At 52.4% G+C, this 24,137-nt stretch overlaps 1 long non-coding RNA gene across 1 annotated transcript; it reads left to right on the forward strand.

The window, feature by feature from the left end:
* The first annotated feature begins 3,843 nt into the window (after positions 1-3,843).
* On the forward strand, positions 3,844-21,850 carry LOC108535952 (uncharacterized). The gene is made up of 7 exons (XR_001887368.1): positions 3,844-5,934; positions 8,452-8,593; positions 11,112-11,251; positions 13,802-13,941; positions 16,453-16,600; positions 19,215-19,355; positions 21,685-21,850. It is a non-coding gene; the product is annotated as an uncharacterized LOC108535952 (long non-coding RNA).
* The last annotated feature ends 2,287 nt before the right edge of the window (positions 21,851-24,137 follow it).

A 24,137-nucleotide genomic window follows, 5' to 3' on the forward strand; every position in this document is an offset into this window, starting at 1 on the left:
TCAGCCCTATAGGTAGTTTTTAAATCCACCACCCAAACGGAACCCTCTAGTATTCCACAGTGTCCCTTGTTCCCATATTTATGTCCATGTGTGCTCAATGTTTAGCTCCCACTTGTAAGTGAGAATGTGTGGTATTTAGTTTACTGTTCCTGCATCACTGTGCTTAGGATTATGGCCTCCAGCTCTATTCATGTTGCTGCAAAGAACATGATTTCATTCTTTTTTATGGTTGCATACTATTCCATGGTGAATATGGTCCATGTTTTCTATGTCCAATCTACCCGTGTGATGGTTCATATTGAGCGTCAACTTAATTGGATTGAAGGATGCAAAAAAGTATGTTCCTGGATGTGTCTGTGAAGGTGTTGCCAAAGGAGATAAACATTTGAGTCAGTGAATTGGGAGAGATAGGTTCACCCTCAATCTGGGTGGGCACAGTCTAACCAGCTGCTAGTGCTGGTAGAATAAAGCAAGCAGAAAAATGTGGCAGGACCAGACTGTCTTGAGTCTTCTGGCCTTCCTTGTTCACCTGTGCTGGATGCTTGGTGCCCTCAAACATTGGACTTCAAGCTCTTGTACTCTTGGACTTACACCAGTTATTTGCAAGGGGCTCTCAGCGCACACTGTTGGCTTCCTGACTTTTGAGGTTTTGGGACTCAGACTGGCTTCCTTGCCCCTCAGCATGCAGAGGGACTATTATGGGACTTCACCTTCTGATGGTGTGAGTCAGTTCTCCTTAATAAACTCCCTTTTAGATACACATCTCTCCTATTAGTCTTGTTCCTCTAGGGAGCCCTGACTACTACAACCAGTCCTGGGTACCTGGGTTGATTGTGTGTCTTTGCTATTGTGAATACCACAGTGATGAACATAGAAGTGCCTGTGTCTTTTTGGTAGAATGATTTATTTTCTTTTGGGTATATACCAGAAATGGGATTGCTGGGTGAAACTGTAGCTCTGTTTAAATTATTTGAGAAATCCTCAGACTGTTTTTTCCTCAGTGACCGGACTAATTTACATTCCCACCAGTAGTGTTTAAACGTTCCCCTTTTTCTTCAGGCTTGCCAGGATCTTTTTCTTTTTCACTTTTAATAGTAGCCATTTTGACATTGTGAGATATGATCTTATTGTGGATTTTGTTGTTGTTTGTTTTTTTGTTTTGAGGCAGAGTCTCCCAGGGTGGAATGCAGTGGTGTGATCTCGGCTCCCTGCAGCCTATGCCTCCCTGGTTCAAGCGATTCTCCTGCCTTAGAATCCCAAGTAGCTAGGACTGCAGGCATGTGCCACCATACCCAGCTAATTTTTGTATTTTTGGTACAGACGGGGTTTCACCATGTTGGCCAGGGTGGTCTCGAACCCCTCACCTCACGTGATCCACCACCTTAGGCTCCCACTGCTGGAATTACAGATGTGAGAGACCGCATCTGCCCCTTATTGTGGTTTTGATTTGAATTTCTCTGACGATTAGTGATACTAAGAGCATTTTTTTCATGTTTGTTGACCATTCTATATCTTCTTTAGAAAAGTGCCTTTTAATGGGGTTGATTTTTGCTTGTTGATTTATTTAAGTGCCCTGTAGATTCAGGATATTAGGCCTCTGTTCAATGCATAGTTTGTCAATGATCTGTCTTCACCAGTGATATGGTTCTATACCTAGCAAATGCCTTCTTTAAGAAAATAAAATGCTATTTTGTGGCGATGTCAGGTTTTCCTTATCTTGGGCATTAAGAATAGTGCTACAGTGAATATGGATATGCAGATGTATCTTTGAGATCTTGCTTTGAATTACTTTGCTGGATCATATGGTAATTCTATTTTAAATTTTTCAGGAACCTCCATATATTTTTCCACAGTGACTGTACCATTTTATGTTCCCGTCAACAGCATGCAAAGGTTCCAGTTTCTCCACAAAGTCACCAACACTTACTGTTTTTTATTTCATTCTCGTTGTCCAGGCTGGAGTACAATGACACTGTCTTGGTTCACTGCAACCTCTGTCTCCTGGGTTCAAGCAATTCTCCTGCCTCAGCCTCTCCGAGTAGCTACCACCATGCCCGGCTAATTTTTGTACTTTTAGTAGAGACAAGGTTTCACCATATTGGCCAGGCTGGCCTTGAACTCCTGAACTCAGGTGATCCACCTGCCTCGGCCTCCCAAAATGCTGGGCTTACAGGCCTGAGCCACCACACCCTGCCTATTGTTTTTCAGTTGTATCTTCTAATGGGTGTGAGGTGAAATGTTGTTATGGATTTGATTTGCATTTGTTTAGTAATGAGTGATACTGAGCATGTTTTCATATAGCTGTTGGCCATTTGTTTATCTTCTTTGGAAAAAAGCCTATTCAATTACTTTGTCCATTTTTAAAAATCAAGGTTTTTGTTGTTGAGTTATCTGAGTTATTTCTATCTTCCTTCCTCCCTCCCTTCCCTGCCCTCCCCTCCCTGCCGCTTCCCTGCCTCGCTCTCCCTCCCCCTCCCTCACCCCCTCTCCTCCTCCCTCTCTCCTCCGTCTCCCCCTCCTCGTCTCCCTCCCTCTCTCCTCTCCCCCTCTCCTCTCCTCTCCTCTCCCCTCTCTCACCCCTCCCCTCTTCCTCCCCTCTCTCCTCTCCTTCACCTCGTCTCCTCTCCCCCACCCTCCTCCTCCTCTCCTCCACCCTCTCTCATCCCCTCCTCCTCCCTCTCACCCCTCTCTCCCCTCCCCTCCTCCCTCCTCCTCCCTCTCCCCCCTCCTCCCTTCCCCCTCCTCATCCCCTCTCCCCTCTCCTCCCTCCCCTCCCCTCTCCCACCTCCCCCTCCCCTCCCTCCTCTCCTCCCCCTCGCCTCCCCTGCCCTCTCCTCCCCTCTCCTCTCCCTCCCCTCTCCCTTCTCTCTCCCCTCCTCTCCCCTTCCCTCTCCCCCTTCCTCTCCCCTCCCTCTCTCGCCACCTCCTCTCTCCTTCCCTCTCCCTCTCTCCCTCTCTCCCTCCCTCTCCCCCTCCCTCTCCCCTCCTCTCCCCTCCCTCTCCTCCTCCCCTCCCTCCTCCCTCTCCTCCCCTCTCTCCCCTCCCCCTCTCCCCCTCCCCTCCCCTCCGCCTCCCCTCTCCCTCCCCTCCCTCTCACCCTTCATCCCTCCCCCATTCCCTCTCCCCCTCCCCTCCTCCCTTCCCTCTCCCTTCCCTCTTCCCCTCCTCTCTCCCTCCCTCTCCCTCCCCTCTCCCTCAACCCTCTCCCTCCTCCACCCGGTCGCCTCCTCGACCCTTTCATCGCCTCCCATTCCCCTCTCCGCCGCTCCATCCTCCTCCTCTCCCAGCCCGGTCCCTCCCTCCCCTCGAGGCCCCTCCGCCCTCTCCCCCCTCCCCTCTCCTCCTCCTCTGACGGCTCACTCCCCTCCCCTCCTCCCCATCCTCCCCTCTCCCCCTCCCACTCCCGCCTCTCACCCTCCCCCTCCTCACCCTCCCCCTCGTCACCCTTCATCGCCGCCCCATTCTCTCCCCTCGCCCTCTCCCCTCCCTCCCTCCGCTCTTCCCTCTCCTCCTCCCTCCCTCCCCCTTTTCCTCTCCCCTCCCCTTTTCCCTCTTCCCCCTCCCATTCCCTCTCCCCCCTCCTCTCTCCCTCTCCTCCTCTCTCCTCTTCCCCCTCCCTCTCTCGCTCTCCCCTTTCCTCTCTCCTCTCCCTTTTCCCTCTCTCCTCTCCCTTTCCCTTTCCCCCTCTCCCCCTCTCCTCCCTCTCCCGCTTACCCTCTCCCACCTTCCCTTCCCCTTCCCCTCCCCCTCCCCCTCCTTCCTCCCTTTGTCCCCTTCCTCCTCTCTTCCTCCCCTCCCCTCCCCTCTCCTTCCTTCCTTCGTTTCTTTTTTGAAACAAATCTTGCTGTGTTGCTCAGCATGGAAAGCATTGCCAAAATCATGGCTCACTGCAGCCTCAATTTCCCAGGTGCTAGAGAGCCTCCCACCTCATGCTCTTGGGACCACAGGCACATGCCAACACATCTAGCTAATTGTTTTTTAATTTTTTTTTTTTTTTGGTAGAGATGGGGGGGTGGTCTCACTGTGTTGTGCAGGCTGGTTTCAAACTCATAGGCTCAAGGAATCTTCAAACCATGGCCCCGAAAGTGTTGACATTTTAGGCATAAGTTACCATGCCCATCCTACATATGAAAGCCTTATGAGATATATGATATGCAAATATTTCTCTCATTTTGTACGTTTCCTCTTTCATTCTGTTGATGTTTCCTTTCATGTACAAATGTTTTAGATTTGATATAGTCTTGCTTATGTATTTTTGCTTTTGTTGGTTATACTTTTAGTGTCATATTCAAAAAATGATTGACAAAAACAAGAAGGGTTTCCATGTGTTGTCTTCTAGTTTTACAATGTCAAGATGTATCTTTAAATACTTGATTTATTTTGAGTTGATTTTTGTGTATGTTGTGAGGTAAGGATACAGTTTCCTTTTTTTTTTTTTAATTTGTGGATATCCGGTATGCCAAATATGATTAGTTAGAGAAACCGTGCTCTGAGCACCCATGTCAAGGATACATTGAGTGGAGTACGTGGATTTATTTCTGCATTCTTTCTTTTCCGTTAGATTATATCTGGTTTTTGCCAGTATTCTAGTATTTTGAATTACTATAGCTTTGTTATATATTTGGAAATCATTTTGGGTCTCTTGTGGATCCAGATAAATTGTACGATTTTTTCTCTATCTGTGGAAAAATGTGATTGTGATTTTGATGGGAATTATACTGAATCAGTAGATAACTTCAGGTATTGTGGGTATTTTGACAATATTAATTAGTCCCGGTGGTGGTGTTGAGGCGGTGTTGACCTGGGGGCATTGGGGCGAGTGATAGTGCCGTCAAGTTGGCTGCATGATGGGACTTTGGCTGGGAGGTCAGTGCATAAAAATCCTGTGGATGTGATCAAGGCAAGGGTGATGGAAGGTGATGTGTCCTGTCTGCTTGGTCCTTGTAGGGATCATCCTGTAATAAAAGGAGGCATTACCTTCGGATGTCCTGAGGGCATGGTGCAGGCACCAGGACTGAGTGGAGGGAAAGAAGCTCATGTCTTGAGGTCCCTTGGCTACATGGGGAAGACTGCCCCTGGGCTTGATGCCAAGTTTCAGACTGACGTGCTGGCTGTTGTGATGGCGCTCCCCAGTGCTAGTTGTGGTTGGTTTTCGACTAGGTACACCTCGCCTGGGAGAGTGGCCAGAGACAATGTCAGTTCCAGACATCAGCAGCCCCAGGAGGAGGAGCGTGTGCTCGCACCAGGAGTGGTGGCTGTTAGGTGAGGGACCTCAGACCTATGTCTGCATGGCCTGACGTCAGAGATCACATCCTACTGATTGAAGACCTTGTTCTTGAGCTGTCCGGTTGTTTCAGGGTCAGACCTGGAGGCTGCAGGCTATGATGGCCCTTTGCAGTGTTCTGAAACATATGTGCACCCCAGGGAGGGACACACACACACACACACGCACACAGTGAAACTCACAACACACAGACAGAAAATGACACACACACGCAGTCACACACACACAATGAAACAACACACACAAAATGACACACACACGCACGAGCCCACAGAAAAAGGCAAATAGACACAGAAACAGGCGTGTGCAGTAGTTCTGGCCACACATACTCCCTAGGTGTCCACAGAATGACATGGGTAAGGTATATTCATAAAGTTGGAGATCAGTCATGGAGGCCAAGGACAAGCAGGTGCACTAGTTGACCCACGGGAGTGAATGGCATGAAAGTGGTGAGCATTTTACCTGGGCCTGTTTCTCAAGTGTGTATTTGATTTCTTTACAATTCCCTGGAGAAGTTGCCGTGGGAGCCCCACCGCCTGCTGGCAAGGAAGATGGTTGATTCTTCTGAGCAATGGAGGCCCTGCAGAGTCCTGCAGTCACTGTGGCCTGGCGTCCATGGCGCACTCAATGCTGGTGGATGGCTCAATATGGTAAGCATTCCTCTGCCCCGTGTGCTGAATAAGGGTGGCTTTTGGATGTCCTAGACCTTCAAGGATCTGTTTCTCAGCAGCAAATGGCATGACGAGTTCCACTCCTAGAGTGGATGGTCTGTGCCCATTGCTCAGTGGTGTGGCTCTGGCTTCCCCAGTATGCTGAATGTCTTTAAGGTCATTGACTCGCTCCTTCCCGGCCTGTGGTGTCAAACGTCCTGCCCCTTTGAATGTGCTTGGATCGATGATGAGTCCCCCAAAAAAACATTCCTTGGAAAAGCTGAACAAAATGAGTGAGAACTCATACCGTCGTTCTCATCGGAACTGAGGTCCAGCACGTTGCCTCCCCCGGGGACTGTAAGAGCAAGGGACAGCTTCCACTGGTTCCCATAGGTTTCACCACCCAGGGCATCCACAGACAAAAGTCTCATGTCACAGGCACATTAGGAACATTCCCTCTGTGTGAGGTACATGGGTGGGAGAGTCATGGGGCATTTGGCTGCTCTGTGATGGCGTGGTGGCCGTGGAAGCAGGCAGAATTGTTGCCAGCATAGGGGAGTGTGCTGCTGGTAAGCTCCCAGAAGGAAGTCCCAGACTTCACAGTGGTCATCTCAGTGCAGAAGACCGGGTGTCTGTTTTCATGTGGAGGAGAGCCCAAGGCCCAGACCTCAGGCAGACCTTGGTCTTGATTTTTGATTAGTTGAGAACAGGGGAGTTCCAAGATGATAGGGGAGAGTGCAGAGCAGTGTCTTGGCAGACGGTGAAAGCCTCTTCATCCCACCCTCCAGCATCGGTCACAGGAGCCCCCCTGGAAGGGATTTCTTTGCCTCCTGAGCTGTGAGATGCCTGTGGTGCAATGGCGGAGTCTTGAGCAGGAAGGTACTCCAGAGAAAAGGTGATAGAGGGCTCACATGGACGTGAGTGTCATTAGCAGACTTGGGCTGTCTTTTGGTGGTGATGGGCTTTCCGTGGATTTTTCTGGTGGATGACAGGTTGACCATCAGAGGTCTTTGAGGCCAGATCCTAGGGAGCATGGGGATCAAGTTGGTGCCTGTGGCCCTGGATCACTTCCAGCCTTCCCGAGAGAGTAATGGGCTCCTCCGTTGTACAAATCTTCCTATAAATGATCTCTTGGCCCGCCATCGTTGGGCAGCTCCACCTGCTGCAGCTCATGTGAGCAAATACTGCTCTGGATCCTCTTTCCTGCTTATAAGGCAGCTTCCGTCCTGAAGGTCCAGAGTGAATATGCCCTGCCCTGGCTCTGGCCCAAGTCTCTTGCCATGGGTGCCGGTCACACTTGGGGCTATCCAAGGAGGTCTATGCATTCCATGCAACACGTGTTGAATCCCAGGGGTGCTGCCACAGATTCCTTTGACTTGGGATGCCTTGCACCTCTGCATGTTGGCAATATTTAAGTGTTGGACTCCACTACACCCTAGGGGGTGATGAACTGTTTTGGCTCCCTTAACTGGTTTGAAGTCTCAGCGCAGCCAGGACAGCCACGCCATGTTGAAGGGCATGCGGATGGCTTAGGAGTGTTGGAAAGGATGGGTGGTTCTGAGCTCGCAGCTCACTCACTAGCTGCCTGCATGTAGACCCAGTGGTGGCGTTCAGGCAGTGTTGACTTTCAGGCATTGCGGCAGGTAGTAGTGCAGTCAAGTTAGCGGCATGATGGGTTGTTGCCTCAGAGGTCAGTACAGGGTAGCCCTGTGGGTGTGTCCAGTGCAAGGAAAATGAACAACAATGTGTCCTGTCTGCCTGGTCCTTGGGACATCGGTTGGGGGACGTCCTGTTGGAAAAGCAGCCATTCCCTTTGTATGTCCAGAGGGCATGGTGCAGGCACATGGACTGAGTGGAGGGGGGAAGCCCGTGTCTTGAGGTCCTTTGACTAGGTTGGGAAGACCACCTCTGGCCCTGACGCCGAGTTTCAGACCGATGTGCTGGCCATTGCAAAGTCCCCCTCCAGCGCAGGTTGTGATTGGTTTTCCACCATGTATGCCTCACCTGAGAGGGCTGCTAGAGACAGTGTCTGCTCAGGACATCGGATGTCCCGTGAGGAGGAGCATGTACTCACACTAGGGGAGGTGGCTGGTAGGCGAGCCACCTCAGGCCTATGTCTGCATGGCTTCCATGTCAAAATTTACATCCTCCTGATTGAAGTCCTTCAACTTTCGGATTGGCGGGTTGTCAGGCCAGGAGGCTGCAGACTATGACTGTGTTGGGAAACACATGTGTCAGGAACAAATATGCGTGAGGGAGACACACACACGTACATTCATATATACACACACACATGCACACAGGCATGCCGAACCACAGGCAAATACACGTAGCAATGGGCGTGTGTGACCACACATGCTTTTAGGTATCCACAGAGTAACACGTGTAAAGTATCGTGGAAGCCAGGGAATAACAGGTGTGCGCGCTGCCCCGCGGGAAAGAATGGGATTGAAGTGTTGACCAGTGGACCTGGGCTCATTTCTCAAGCGTGTTATCTGATTTTTTTACACTTCTCAGAGGCAATTGCTGTGGGAGGTGTGGTGTAACTGCTTTAAGGAAGACACTCAATTTTTCTGAGCAACGAAGGCCACATGGAGTCCTGGATTTTGTGTGGCCTGGCATCCACAGTGCACCGCATGCTGGCGGGTGACTCAGGACGGTAAGCATTTCTCTGCCCTGCATGCTGAGTGAGGGTGTCTTTCGGATTTCCAAGACCCATAAGGAAGGAGCAGGTTCTCAGCTAACCACTAATGGCTTGACGACTTCCTCTCCTGGAGTGAATAATCTGCACTCATTGCTCAGTGGCACGGCTCTATGGGGGCCGAAGGTCTTTAACGTCATTGGCTCACCCACTGCCCGGCCTGTGGTGTGAAATGTCCTGCCTCTTCAAATGTGCTTGGATCGATGATGAGTCCCCCAAAAAAACATTCCTTGGAAAAGCTGAACAAAATGAGTGAGAACTCATACCGTCGTTCTCATCGGATCTGAGGTCCAGCACGTTGCCTTCCCCAGGGACTGTAGGAGCGAGGGACAGCTTCCACTGATTCCCATAGGTTCCACCACCCAGGGCATCCACAGGCTAAAGGCTCCATCACACAGAGGTTAGGAACATTCCCTTTGTGTGAGGTACACAGTAGGGAGAGTCCTGGGGGGAGCGACTGCTCTGTGATGGTGCCATAGCCGTGGAAGGGATCGAGATACTGCAGGCCTAGGGTAGCCTGCGCCTGATCTTGGCTTGGTGAGCTCTTTGGAAGGGAGACCTGGTCCTCATGGCAGGCATCTCTGAGCAGAGGACTGGGTCCTTGTTTTCTTGCTGGGGAGAGCACCAGGACCATGTCTCAGGCAGATGTTGGTCCTGAGTTTTGGTTTGCTGAGGACAAGGGAGTGTCAAGGATGATGGGGGACAGTGTATTAACAAAGGGTGTTGTGACAGCCAAAGCTGCTTTGGCCCTCCACCCAGCGTCCGGTCATGGAGGCCCCCCAGCAGGGATTTCTTCATCCCCTGAACCGTGAGATGCCCCTGGTGCCATGGGGGAAGCCTGTACTGGAAGGTACCCCACAGAGGAGGCGGTAGGGGGCTCGTGGACATGTGTGTCATCAGCATTGTTGGGCTGTTGTTCAGCAGTGATGGGCTTTCCATTTACTTCTCTAGTGGATGACAAGTTGGCCAGCAGCGATCTTAGAGGGCAGATCCCAGGGAATATGAGGGTCAGACTCGTGCCCCTGGCCCTCAGTCACTTCTCGTCTTCCTGACATTGTATGGGCTCCACCATTGTGCACATCTTCCTGGAAATGGTCTCTTGGTTTGCCATTGCCGGGCACCCCCACCTGCTGCAGCTCGTGTGAGCAAATGTGGCTCTGGATCGTCTTTCCCACTTTGAAAGCAACTTCCATCCTCAAGGCGTCCAGAGGGTATGTGCCCTGGCCCTGGCCCAGAACTCTTCTGTGGGCATTGGTCACACATGGGGCTATCCATGGAGATCCGGGTACATTCCAGGCAACATGTATGCCATTCCAGGGGCCTGCCATAGAGAGTTCCTTGACTTGGGATGCCCCTGCACCTCCTGTGTTGGTAATGTTCCAGTGTTGCATTCTGCTACACCCTAAGGGTGATGAAGCATTTCAGCTCTCTTAAACAATTTGATGTCACAGTGCAGCCAGGACAGCCATATCATGTTGAGGGGCCCATGACTGCATTAGAAATGTTGGAAGGGATTAGTGGTTCTGCAGATTGCAGCTTATTAGTAGCCGTGTATATGTAGATCTGGTGATGGAGCTGAGGTAGTGTAGAGTTGCAGGAGTTGGGGCGGGTGGTAGTGCAGTCAAGTTGGCTGCATAATGGGATGTTGCCTCAGAGTTTAAGCCCTGTGGATGTAACCAATGCAAGGACAATGGAAAGCAGTGTGTCCTGTCAGCCTGGTCCTTGGGCGGGGATGTCCTGTTGGAGAGCAGCCATTCCCTTCGGGTGTCATGAAGGCACAGTGCAAGCACGTGGACTGAGTGGAGGGGAGGAAGCCCGCGTCTTGAGATCGTTTGGCTAGGTTGGGAAGATTGGCTCTGGCCTGATGCCATTTTCAGACTGATGGGTTGGTCATTGAGAAGGCGCCCTCAAGTGCTGGTTGTGGTTGGTTTTTCGTCAAGTGAGCCTCACCTGGGAGTGTGGCCAGAGACAGTGTCAGGTCACAACATCAGGTGCCCCATGAGGAAGAGCATGTGCTCACTCCAGGGGTGGTGGCTGGTAGGTGAGGGACCTCAGGCCTATGTCCTCATGGCCCCGAAGTCAAAGTTCACATCCTACTGATTGAAGACCTTGATTTTGAGCCTTTGGGTTGCAGGGGCTTCAGGTCTGGAGGCTGCAGACTATGACTTCCTGTTGCGGTGTGGGAAACACATGTGCATGAGGGAAACACACATGCTCACACTATCAAACACACAGTCATGTGCAGTCACAGGCAAATAGACACAGCAACAGGTGCATGTGGTCGTTCTGGCCACACACGCTTCCTAGGTGTCTAGAAAGTGACACTGTCAGGTATGTTTATAAAGATGGAGGTCCATCATGGAGGCCAAGGAGAAGTGGGCATGTGAGTTGCTCTGTGGAAAAGGGTGGCATTAAAGCGACCAGTGAACCTGGACCCATTTCTCAAGCGTGCATTTGATTTCTTTATACTTCTCAGGGACAGTTATCATGGGACACCTGCCATATGCTGGCAATGAACATGGTCATCTCTTCTGAGCCACAGAGGCCCCGGAAGTCCTGGAGTTGGTGTGGCTTAGCATCCACGGTGCGCCCCCTGCTGGTGGATGGCTCAGGACGGTAAGCATTCCTCTGCGCCACGTGCTGAGTGGGGGGTGGGATTTCTGAGACCTGAAAGGAGCTGTTTCTCAGCAGGCCACTGAGGGCATGGTGAGTTCCACTCCTAAAGTGAACGGTCTGTGCGCATTGTTCAGTGGCATGGCTCTGGCTTCCCCCGGAGGCCGAAGTTTTTTAACGTCATCAGCTTGCCCCCTACCCAGCCTGTGGTGTTAAACGTCCTGCCCCTTTGAATGTGCTTGGATCGATGATGAGTCCCCTATAAAAACATTCCTTGGAAAAGCTGAACAAAATGAGTGAGAACTCATACCGTCGTTCTCATCGGAACTGAGGTCCAGCACGTTGCTTCCCCCGGGGACTGTAGGAGCGCGGGGCAGCTTCCACTGGTTCCCATAGGTTCCACCACCCAGGGCGTCCACGGATGAAAGTCTCACGTCACAGGCACAATAGGAACATTCCGTCTGTGTGAGGTACACGAGTAAGAGCGTCATGGGGGTATCGGCTGCTCTGTGATGTCATGGTGGCTGTAGAAGCGGGTGGAAATGCAGACCTAGGATCGTGTGCACCTGATCTTGGCTTGATGAGCTCCCAGGAAGGGAGACCCTGACCTCCCGATGCGCATCTGTACGCAGAGGACTGGGTCTTTGTTTTTATGCCAAGGAGAGCAAAAGGCCCAGACCTCAGACAGACCTTGGTCTCGATTTTCAGTTATCTGAGGAGAGGGGAGTGCCAAAGTGATGGGGGACAATGGAGAGCAATGGGTGTTGTGGCAGACAGCCAAAGCCTCTTAACCTTTGCCCCAGTGTTGGTTACAGGGACCCCCCCGGCAGGGATTTCTTTGCCTCCTGAGCCATGAGTTGCCCATGGTGTAGTGGCTGAGCCTGGGCAGGACAGTAGTACCTCAGAGCAAAGGTGGTAGAGGGCTCACATGGACATGCGTGTCATCAGTGGTCTTGGGCTGTCATTTGGCAGTGCTGGGCTTTCCATGGATTTCTCTTGTGGATGACAGGTCAGCCTGTGGTGTTTTCTAGGGCAGATCCAAGGAGCATGAGTGTCGGGCTGTATCCTGTGGATACAGCTTTTGGTCTTCTTGGGAGAGTAGAGGGCTCCACCATTGTGCACATCTTCCTGGAAATGGTCTCTTTGGCCCACCATTGCCGAGCAGCCCGACACGCTGCAGCTCATGTGAGCAAATGACTGCTGTGGATCTTACTTCCCGCTTTGAAACAGCTTCCATCCCAAAGACTTTCAGAGGGAATGTGCCCTGGCCCTGGCCCTGGCCCTTGCTCAGAACTCTCCTGTGGGATTCCATCACACTTGGAGCTGTCCATGGAGGTCCGTGTGCATTCCAGACAATGCGTATTTAATCCCAGGTGCCTTCCATGGAGAGTCCCTTGACTTGGGATGCTTCCACTTCTCTGCATGTTGGTGATATTCAAATGTTGGATTTAGCTACGTCCTAGGTGTGATGAAGTGTTTCAACCCCATTAGTCTCAGCGCAGCCAGGACAGTCATGTCATGTTGAAAGGCATGCCAGTGGCTTAGGAAAGTTGGGAAGGATTGGTCATTCTGTGGCTCGCAGCTCACTTAGTAGCCACGTGCTTATAGACTTGGTGGTGGTTGTCAGATGGTGTTGACCAGCAGGTGTTGGGGAGGATGGTACTGCATCCAAATTGGCTGCATGGTGGGATGTTGGTTCAGAGGTCGGTGGAAGGAAGGCCTTTGAGTGTGATCGATGCAAGGATGATGGAAGGCCATGTGTCCTGTCTGCCTGGTCCTTGGGGCGTTAGGCAGGGACATCCTGTGGGAAAAGCAGCCATTCCCTTCAGGTGTCCTGAGTGCATGATGCAGGTATATTGACTGAGTGGAAGAGAGGAAGCCCATGTCTGGAGGTCGTTTGCCTAGAAGATTCGGGCGGCAATGCTCTGGTTCTTGATGCCGCACTTTCAGAGTCACGGTCCTGCTATTGTCAAAGGCATGCTCCAGTGGCTGGTTGTGATTGGTTTTGTGCGCGCAGCTGCACCTTTGCACGTGGGAGTCGCCCAGCGCAGTTGTCTGGTCAGGGACTCAGGATGCCCTGTCGAGATAGGAGCTTGTGCTCAGGCTCTAGGGATGGTGGCTGTTATGTGAGGGACCTTGGGCCTATGTCTGCACGGCCCAAGGTCAGAGTTTACATCCTGTTGATTGAAGGTCTTGGTCTTGAATTGTCCGTTTGATGGGGGCTCAGGCCTGGAGGCCGCAGACTCTGATTGTATGTTGCCATGTTGGGAAACTTATGTGTTGGGAAACACATGTGCATGAGGGAGAGATACACACACACACACACAGTCACTCAGCAATGGGTGTGTGCGGTCATTCTGGTGCCACATGCAGCTCTGAAGTGTTTGCAGAGTGCCACTAGTAAGGTACAATCATGGAAACAGAAGTCACTAACGGAGGCCAACAGAAGGAAGACTTGCAAGTTGCCACACATGAGCGAATGGCACTGAAGTTTTGACCAGTGGAACTGGGCCTGTTTCTCAAGTGTGTATTTCATTTCTTTACACTTCTCAGGGGCAGTTGCCATGGGAGGCCCGCTGCCTGCTGGAAGGAAGATGGTCAATTCTTTTGAGCCACAAAGGCCCTGCAGGGTCCTGGAGTCAGTGTGGTCTGGCTTCCTGGGTGCACCTCGTGCTGGTGGATCGCTCAGGACGGTAAGCATTTCTCTGCCCCATGTGCTGAGTGAGGGTGTCTTTTGGATTTCCAAGACCCACCATGAGCTGTTTCTCATGAGGCCACTGACGGCATGGTGTCGAACATCCTTCCTCTTCAAATGTGCTTGGATCGATGATGAGTCCTCCATAAAAACATTCCTTGGAAAAGCTGAACAAAATGAGTGAGAACTCATACCGTCGTTCTCATCGGATCTGAGGTCCAGCACGTTGCCTCTAGCAGAGACTGTTGGAGTGAGGGACAACTTCCACTGGTCCCTGTAGGTTCCACTACCCAGGGCTTCTGCAAGTAAATGTCTCCCATTACACACACATTAGGAACATTCCCTTTGTGTGAGGTACACAATTAGGAGAGTCATGGAGGGACTGACTGCTGTGTGATGGCGTGGCGGCTGTTGAAGCAGACAGAAAAATCGCAGGCCTAGAGGAGTGTGTGGCAGACCTGGGCCTGGTGAGCTGCTAGGAAGGGAGACCTGGACCTTGTGTCAGGCATCCTCACACACAGGAGAGGGTCCTGGTCCCCCTACTATGGAGAGCGTGAGGCGTTAGCTTCAGGCAGACCTTGGTCTTGCTTTTCAGTGAGCTGAGGACAGGGGAGTGCCAGGGGTGACGGGGGAGAGTGCAGAGCAATGGGTGTTGCAGCAGATGGCCAAAGCCTCTTCGCCCCTCCTCCCAGCATTGGTCCCAGGGTCACCCCAGCATGGATTTCTTTACCTCCTGAGCTGTGAGATGCTGGTGGTGTGGCGGATACCTGGGTAAGACGTATTCTCTGGTATTCCAGAGAAAAGGTGGTGGGGGCTCACGTGGACAGGTGTGTGCCATCAGTGGTCTTGGGCTGTCATTCGGTGGTGCTGTCCTTTCTGTGTATTTCTCTGTTGGATGACAGGTTGGGCAGCAGGGGTCTTCAAGGGAAGTTCCCAGGTGTGTGAGGTTTGGGCTGCTGCCTGTGGCCCTGTGTCACTCCGATCTTCCTGGCAGAGTAATGGACTCCACTGTTGTGTACATCTTCCAGGAAATGGTCTCTTGGCCTGCCATTGCCAGGCGCCCCACTTGCTGCAGCTCGTGTGAGCAAATACTGCTCTTAATCCTTTTTTTCACTTTGAAAGCAGCATCTGTCCCGAAGGTGTCCAGTGAGAATGTGCCCTGGCCCAGGCCGAGTACCCTCCTGTGGTCTCCAGTCACATGTGGGCCTGTCCATGGAGGTCCGTGTCCATTCCGGGAAACGCGTGTGCAATCCCAGAGGTGTTGCCACAGAAAGTCTCTTGACTTGGGATGCCTCCGTGCCTCTGCACGTTGGCGATGCTCCAGTGTTGGATTCCGTTATGCCCTATGCATGATGAAGCATTTTAGCTCCCTTAACCAGTTTGAATTCACAGTGTAGCCATGACAGCTATGCCACTTTCAAGTGCACATGGTTGGCTTAGGAAAGTTGGAAAGGATTGGTGGTTCTACAGCTCACAGCTCACTTAGTAGCCGCATGTGTGTGGACTGGGTGGTGTTGATGCAGTGTTGACTTGCCAGTGTCGGGGTGGGTAGTAGTGCGTTCAGATTGGCTGCATGATGGGTCATTGCTTCTGAGGTCAGTGCAGGGATGCCCTGTGGGTGTGTCCAATGCAAGAATGATGACAGGCGGTGTGTCTTGTCAACCTGGTCCTTGGGATTCAGGTAGGGACGTCCTGTTGGAAAAGCAGCCATTTTCTTTGGGTGTCCCGAGGGCACAGTGTGGGCACATGGACTGAGTGGAGGGGAGGATGCGTGGATCTTGAGGGCCTGTGGCTGGGTTGCTAGTCTTGCCTCTGGCCTTGATGCTGAGTTTCAGACCGACGTGCTGGACTTTGCAAAGGTCCCCTCTGGAGCTGGTTGTGGTTGGTTTTGCACCAGGTGCACCTCACCTAAGAGAGTGGTCAGAGACAGTGTCTTGTGATGACATCAGCATCCCCATGAGGAAGAGGAGTAGCCTGTGCTCCTGCCAGAGGTGGTGGCTGCTAGGTGAGAGACCTGTGACCTGTTTCCACATGGCCCCAAGGTCAGAGTTCACATCCCACTTATTGAAGGCCTGGGTCTGAGCCATCAGGTTGCTGGGTGGATCAGGTCTGGAGGCTACAAACTATAACTGCCCATTGTGGTGTTGGCACCCACAGGTACATTAGGGAGACAAACACACACCCATTTAAACTAATATTCTCACACATACACACACACTCTCATACATTCACACTCATACTCACACTCTATCCCCCCCCCCCACACACACAGGCACAGTCATAGGCTAATAGATGCAGCAGTGTGCACGTGCAGTGGTTCTGGCCACACATGCTTTTAGGTGTCCACAGAGTGACACGGGTAAGGTATATTCATGGAGATGGAGGTCAGCCATGGAGGCCAAGGAGAAGCAGGTGTGTGAGTTGCTCTGTGGGAAAGAATGGCTTTGAAGTGTCCGGTGAACCTAGGCCTGTTTCTCAAGCATGCATTTGATTTCTTTACACTTCTCAGGGACAGTTGCCGTGGGACAGTTGCCGTGGGAGGTCTGCTGACTGCTGTCAGGGCAGATGGTCGATGCTTCTGAGCAACATAGGCCCACATGGATTCCGTGTGGCCTGGCATCCACTGTGCACCCTGTGCTGGCGGGTGGCTCAGGATGGTAAGCATTTTTCTGCCCCGTGTGATGAGAGATGGTGGCTTTAGAATTTCCAAGACCTACAAGGAACAGTTTCTCAGCAGGCCATTAATAGCATGGCGAGTTCCACTCCCGGAGTGGATGGTCTGTGCCAGTTGGTCAGTGGTGCAGCTCTGGCTTCCCCAGGGTGCCGAAGTTGTTTAACATCATCGGCTCGCCCACTGCCCAGGCTGTGATGTCAAACGTCCTGCCTCTTCAAACGTGCTTGGATCGATGATGAGTCCCCCAAAAAAACATTCCTTGGAAAAGCTGAACAAAATGAGTGAGAACTCATACCGTCGTTCTCATCGGAACTGAGGTCCAGCACGTTGCCTCCCCCGGGGACTGTAGGAGCGCGGGACAGCTTCCACTGGTTCCCATAGGTTCCACCACCCAGGGTGTCCACGGATGAAAGTCTCACATCACAGGCACAATAGGAACATTCCCTCTGTGTGAGGTACACGAGTGGGAGATTCGTGGGGGCACTGGCTGGTCTGTGATGGCACAGCAGCCATGGAAGAGGGGAGAAATGTGATCCTAGGGGAGTGTGCGGCTGACCTCAGCCTGGTGAGCTTTCAGGAAGGGAGGCTTGGCCCTTATGGCTGGAGTCTCCGTGCAGAGGGCAAGGTCTCACTTGTGCTACCAAGGAGAGCACAAGGCCCGGGCCTCGGGCAGACCTTGTTCTTGATTTCTGGTTAGCTGAGGACAGGGGAGTGCATAGCAGTGGGTGCCACAGGAGACAGCCAATGGCTCTTCAGCTCTTCCACCAGTGTTGGTCACAGTGTTCCCCCAGCACAGATTTCTTTGCTTCCCGAGCCATGAGACGTGTGCTTTGGTGGTAAAGGTGTAGACAGGATGGTATCCAAGAGAAAAGGTGCTAGAGGGCTCTCATAGATATGAGTGTCATCAGCCTCATTGGGTTTTAATTTGGCAGTGATGGGCTTTCCATGGATTTCTCTGGTGGACGACAGGTTAGCCAGGGCAGGTCTTTCAGGACGTGTCTCTGGGCAAATGAGTGTCAGGATGGTGTCCATGGCCCTGGGTCACTTCTGGTCTTCCCAGCCAAGTAGTGGGCTCCACCGTTGTGCACATCTTCCTGGAAATGGTCTGTTGGCCTGCATTGTTGGGCGGCCCCACCTGCTGCTGCTCTTGTGAGCAAATACTGCTCTGTATCATTCCCACTTTCCATCCCAAACATGTCCAGAGAGAATGTGCCCTGGCCCTGGACTCTCCTGTGGGCCCCAGTCGTGCATGGGGCTATCCATGGAGGTCTGTGTGCATTCCGAGCAGTGTGTTTGCAATCCCAGAGGCATTGCCACAGTGAGTCTCTTGACTTGGCATGTCTCCATGCCTCTGCATGCTGGTGATGTTCTAGTGTTGGACTACGCTACTCCCTAGGCGTGATGAAGCATTTCAGCTCCCATAGCTGGTTTGAAGTCACAGAGCAGGCAGGACAGCCATGCCACTTTCAAGGACACACAGTTGGCACAGGAAAATTGGAAAGGATTCATTGTTGTACATCTTGCAGCTCACTTAGTAGCTGTATGCATGTAGACCTGGTGCTGTTGATGCAATGTTCACTTGCTGGCATGGGGGTGGGTGGTACTGTGGTCACGCTGGCTGCATGATGGGATGTTGTCTCAGAGGTCGGTGCAGGGAAACTCTGTGGGTGTGTCCAATGCAAGGACAATGTTACAGGCGGTGTATCCTGTCTGCCTTGTACTTGGGAAGTCAGGTGGAGACATCCTTTTGGAAAGGCAGCCATTGTCTTTGGGTGTCCAGAGGGTACGGTGTGGGCACATGGATTGAGTGGAGGAAAGGAAGTGTGTGTCTTGAGGTCCTTTGGCTAGGTTGGGAAGACTACCTGTGGCCTTGACGCTGTGTTTCAGAGCCATGTGCTGGCCATTGCAAAGGCGCCCTCCAGTGCTGGTTGTGGTTGGTTTTCCATCAGGTGCACCTCACCTGGTAAAGGGGCCAGAGACAGTGTCTGTTCGTGACATAAGATGCTCTGTGAGGAGGAGCATGTGTTCGTGCCCAGGGTGGTGGCTGTTAGGCAACGGACCTTGGACCTCTTTCCTCATGGCCTTGAGGTCAAAGTTCACATTCTATTGATTGAAGGCCAGGGTCTTGAGCCTTTGGTTTTGTGGGGTTAGTTGCAGTCTGGAGGCTACAGACTGTGACTGCCTGCTGGAGTAGTGGGAAACACATGTGCATGAGGGGGACACACATCCACACAGAGACACTCACACTCATGCACACTCAGGTGTGCACAGCCACAAATAGATGTGGCAATGGGCATGTTCAGTCGTTAGGCCACAGACACTTATTGGTGTCCATGGAGTGACATAGGTAAGGTATGAATGGGTCTTTGAGGGCATGTCTCTGGGTGAGTGAGTGTCAGGATGGTGTCGATGGCCCTGGGTCAGTTCTGGTCTTCCCAGCAGAGTAGTGATATGAATATGGAGATGGAGGTCAGTCCTAGAGTCCAGGGAGAAGCAGAGACACGAGTTGCCCCACGGGAAAGAATGACATTGACATGGTGACCAGTGGATGTGAGCCTCTTTCTCAAATATGCATTTGATTTCTTTGCACTTCTCAGGAGCAGTTGCCTTGTGATGCCCACTGCCTGCTGGCACAGCAGATGGTCAGTTCTTCTGAGCAGTGGAGTCCCCACTGAGTCGTGGAATCGGTGTGGCCTGGCATCCACGGTGCACCCTGTGCTGGTGGATGGCTCAGGACGGTAAGCAGTCCTCTGTCCCGCATGCTGTGTGAGGGTGTCTTTAGGATTTCTGAGACCCACAGGGAGCAGTTCTTCCGGCCATTAAGGGCATGGCCGAGGCCTTTAAGGTCATTGGCTCGCGCACTGCCCAGCCTGTGGTGTCAAATGTCTTGCCTCTTCAAATGTGCTTGGATCAATGATGAGTCCTTCAAAAAAACATTCCTTGGAAAAGCTGAACAAAATGAGTGAGAACTCATACCGTCGTTCTCATCGGAACTGAGGTCCAGCACATTGTTTCCTCTGGGGCCTGTAGTGGTGAGGGACAACTTCTACTAGTCCCTATAGCTTCCACCACCCACGGCGTTCACAGATGACAGTCTTTTGTCATATGCACATTAGGAACATTCCCTCTGTGTGAGGTACACAGGTCAGAGAGTCATAGGGTGATTGGCTGCTCTGTGATGGAATAGTGGCCATGGCAGTGGACAGAAATGTCTCAGGCTTAGGGGAATGTGGGGCTGGCCTTGGCCTGGTGAGCTCCCAGGAAGGGAGACCCGGAAATCGCTGCAGGCATCCTTGCATAGAGGAACAGGTACATGTTCCAGTTCTCCTTTCAGGGAGACCACGAGGCCCAGAACTGCGGCAGTCCTTGGTCTTGATCTTTGGTTAGCTGAGGGCAGGGGTGTGCCAAGGGTGATAAGGGAGGGCACACAGCAATGGATGTTGCGGCAGACAACCAAATCCTCTTTGTCCCTCCTTTCAGGGTTGATTTCAGGGACCCCCCGGCACAGATTTTTTCACCTCTCGAGCTGTGAGATTCTTGTGGTGTGGTGGCCAAGCCTGGGCAGGAGGCTGGTACCCCAGAGAAAAAGGTGTAGAGGGCTCACATGGACACACATGCCGTCAGTGGTCTTGGGCTGTCATTCGGTGGTGATGGGCTGTCTTCGTGGATTTCTCTGGTGGATGACAGGTTGGCCAGTGGGAGTCTTCAAGGGCAGGTCCTAGGGAGCACAAGGGTCAGGCTGATGCCTGTGGTCCTGGGTCACTCCAGTCTTCCTGGCAGAGTAGCAGAAGTACACATGTTCCTGGAAGTGGTCTCTTGGCCTGCCATTGCCAGGTGGCCCCACCTGCTGTAGCTCGTGTGAGCACATACTGCTCTGGATCCCATTTCCCGCTTTGAAAGCAGCCTTCATCCTGAAGGCATCCAGAGGGAATGTGCCCTGGCCCTGGCCTGGGACTCGCCAGTGGGGTCCAGTCACAGTAGGCATATTCATGGAGTTCCATGTGCATTTCAGGCAATGCATGTGCTATCCCAGGGGCACTGCCTTCCTTGGAGAGTCTTGACTTGGGATGCCTCTTCACCTTTGTGTGTTGGTGATGTTCCAGTATTGGATTCTGCTACATCCTCAGGGCAGTGAACTGTTTCAGCTCACTTAGCCAGTTTGACATCACAGTGCAGCCAGGACAGCCGTGCCACTTTGGCATGACACATAGTTGGCTTAGGACAGTCGGAAAGGTTTGGTGGTTCTATGTCTTGCAGCTCACTTCATAGCTGTGTGCATGTAAACCTGGTGATGGTGTTGAGGTGGTGGTGACTTGCCGACGCTGGGGTGGGTGGTAGTGCTTTTAAGTTGACTGCATTTTGGGATGTTGGCTCAGAGATTAGTGCAGGGAAGCCCTGTAGGCGTGTCCAATGCAAGGAAAATGAAAGATGGTGTCCTGTCCACCTTGTCTTTAGGGGTTCAGGTGGGAATGTGCTGTTGGAAAAGTAACCATGCCCTTCGTGTGTCCTGAGGGCATGGTGTGGGCATGTGAATTGATTGGACGGAGGAAGTGGTGTTTTGAGGTCCTTTGGTTGGGTTCAGAAGACTGTCTCTGCCCTTGATGCCTTGTCTAAGATCAGTGTGCTGGCCATTGCAAAGGTGCCTTCCAGGGCGAGTTTTGGTTGGTTTGGTTCCAGGTGTGCCTTACCTGGGAGGGTGGCCAGAGACAGTGTCTGGTCACGACGTTAGATGCCCCATGAGGAGGAGTGTATGCTTGTGCCAGGGGTGGTGGCTGTTAGTCGAGAGACCTCAGGCAAATGGCCATCTGACCCCTAAGTCAAAATTCACATCCTACTGATTGAAGGCCTGTGTCCTGAGCCGTTTGGTTGCAGGCATGGGGATGGTTTCCAGGTCTGGAGGATGCTGACTACGACCACACGTGCTGTTGGGAAACGTGTGTGAGGGAGACACATACACACAGACACACTCACTCTGACACACCTACACATGCACAGGCGTGCACAGCCACAGGCAAATAGATGCACCAATGGGTGTGTGCTATTGTTGTGGTCACGTGTGCTTCCTAGGCGTCCACAGAGTGACGTGGGTCAGGTATATTCATGAAGATGGAAGTCTGTCATGGAGCCCAAGGAGACGCCGGCATGCAAGTTTTCCTGCGGGAAAGAATGGGATTGAAGTGGTGACCAGTGAACCTGGGCCCGTTTCTCAAGCATGCATTTGATTTCTGCACACTTCTCAGCAGCATTTTGTCATGAGAGGTCTACCGCTTGCTGGCAAGGAAGATGGTCAATTCTTCTGACCAACGGAGGCTGCCTTGAGTCGTTGATTTGGTGTGGCCTGGCATCTTTGGTGCACCCCATGCTGGTGAGTGGCTCAGGATGGTAAGCATTCCTCTGTCCTGTGTGCAGAGGTGTCTTGAATTTCTGAGACCTGCAAAGAACTGTTTCTCAGTGGGCTACTAATGGCATGGTGAATTCCACTCCCAGAGTCGATGGTCTGTGCCCATTGTTCCATGGTGTGGCTCTGGGTTCCCCAGGAGGCCGAAGGTGTCATTGGCTCACCCACTGCCCAGCCTGTGACGTCAAACGTCCTGCCCCTTTGAATGTGCTTGGATCGATGATGAGTCCCCTATAAAAACATTCCTTGGAAAAGCTGAACAAAATGAGTGAGAACTCATACCGTCGTTCTCATCGGAACTGAGGTCCAGCACGTTGCCTCCCCCAGGGACTGTACGGGCGAGGGACAGCTTCCACTGGTTCCCATAGGTTCCACCACCCAGGGCATTTACAGATGAAAGTCTCCTGTCACATGCATGTTAGGACATTCCCTCTGTGTGACATAGATGGGTGGGACAGTTAGGGGGGGATCAGCCCCTCTGTGATGTGGTGGCCGTGGAACCAGGTGGAAATGTTTTGACCTAGGGGAGTGTGTGGCTGGTCTTGGCCTGGTGAGTTCCCAGGAAGGAAGACTCGGACCTCGCAGCGGGTATCTTTGTGCAGAGGACTGGGTCATAGGTCCCCTGCCAAGGAGAGCATGAGGCCCAGGCCTCAGGTAGACCTTGGTCTTCATTTTCCATTAGCTGATGACAGGGGAGTTCCAAGGTGCTGGAGGACAGTGCAGAGCAATGGTTGTTGCCGCAGATGGCTAAAGCTTCTTCAGCCCCCTTCCAGCGTCAGTCACAGGTGCCCTCTGGCATGGATTTCTTTGCATCCCTAGCCATGAGATGACCATGGTGCAGTGACCAAGGCTTGGGCAGGACAGTACCCCAGGCAAAAGGTAATGGAGGGCTCACGTGGACGTGTGTGTCTTCAGCTGCATTGAGCTGTCACTTGGTGGTGATGGACTTTCTATGGATTTCTCTGGTGGATGACAGGTCAGCCAGGGCGGGTATTTGAGGGCATGTCTCTGGGCAAGTGAGTGTCAGGATGGTGTCTGTGGCCCTGGGTCACTTCTGGTCTTCTCAGCGGAGTAGCGGGCTCCACCATTGTGCACATACATCTTCCTGGAAATGGTCTCTTGGCATGCATTGTCGGGCGTCCCCACCTGCTGCAGCTCGTGTGAGCAAACACTGCTCAGGATCCTCTTTCCTGCTTGGAAAGCAATTTCTATCCTGAAGGCATCCAGAAGGAATGTGCTGTAGCCTTGGCCTGGGATTCTCCAGTGGTTTCCAGTCATGTGTGGGGCTATCCATGGAGGTCTGTGTTCATTCTAGGCAATGCATATGCAGTCCCAGGGCATTGCCACAGAGGGTCTCTTGACTTGGGATGCCTCTGCATGTTGATGATGTTCCAGTGTTGGATTTCACTATGCCCTAGGCATAGCATTTCAGCTCCCTTAACTGGTTTGAAGTCTCAGCATGGCCAGGGAAGCATTTCAGCTCCCTTAACTGATTTGAAGTCTCAGGATGGCCAGGACAGGAATGTCACACTAAAGGACACACTGTTGGCTTAGGAAAGCTGGAAAGGTTGGTGGTTCTGTGGCTTGCAGCTCACTTAGCAGGAACGTGCATGTAGACCCCGTGGTGTTGAGACAGCGTTGATTCGTAGGCATTGTGGTGGGTAGTAGTGCGGTCAAGTTGGCTGTGTGATCGGATGTTGCCTCAGAGGTCAGTGCAGGGAAGCCCTGTAGATGTGTCTGATGCAAGAACAATGACAGGCGTTGTGTCCTGTCAACCTTGTCCTTAGGGAGTCAGGCAGAGATGTCCTGTTGGAAAAGCATCCTCAGGGTGTCCTGAGTGCATGGTGCGGACATGTGGACTGAGTGGAGGGGACGGAACGCCCCTTCGCTTCGCAGGTTCTTTGGCTAGATTGGGGAAGGGACCCGCCTCTCCGTCCTCTGACACTGAGTTCCCAAACACTGATGCTCCTGCACTTGCAGCGGGCACCCTCCCAGCGCTGGTTGTGGTTTGACTTTCTGCCAGCGTGCACTCAACCGTGAGAGGGCATGCCAGAGAGCCCGTCTGGTCATGACATCAGATGCCCCATGAGTGAGGACGTGTGCTCATGCCAGGCTTGGGTGG

The sequence above is a fragment of the Rhinopithecus bieti genome, unplaced genomic scaffold (assembly GCF_001698545.2).
Source record: "Rhinopithecus bieti isolate Rb0 unplaced genomic scaffold, ASM169854v2 scaffold_13247, whole genome shotgun sequence".
Taxonomy (NCBI): Eukaryota; Metazoa; Chordata; class Mammalia; order Primates; family Cercopithecidae; genus Rhinopithecus; species Rhinopithecus bieti.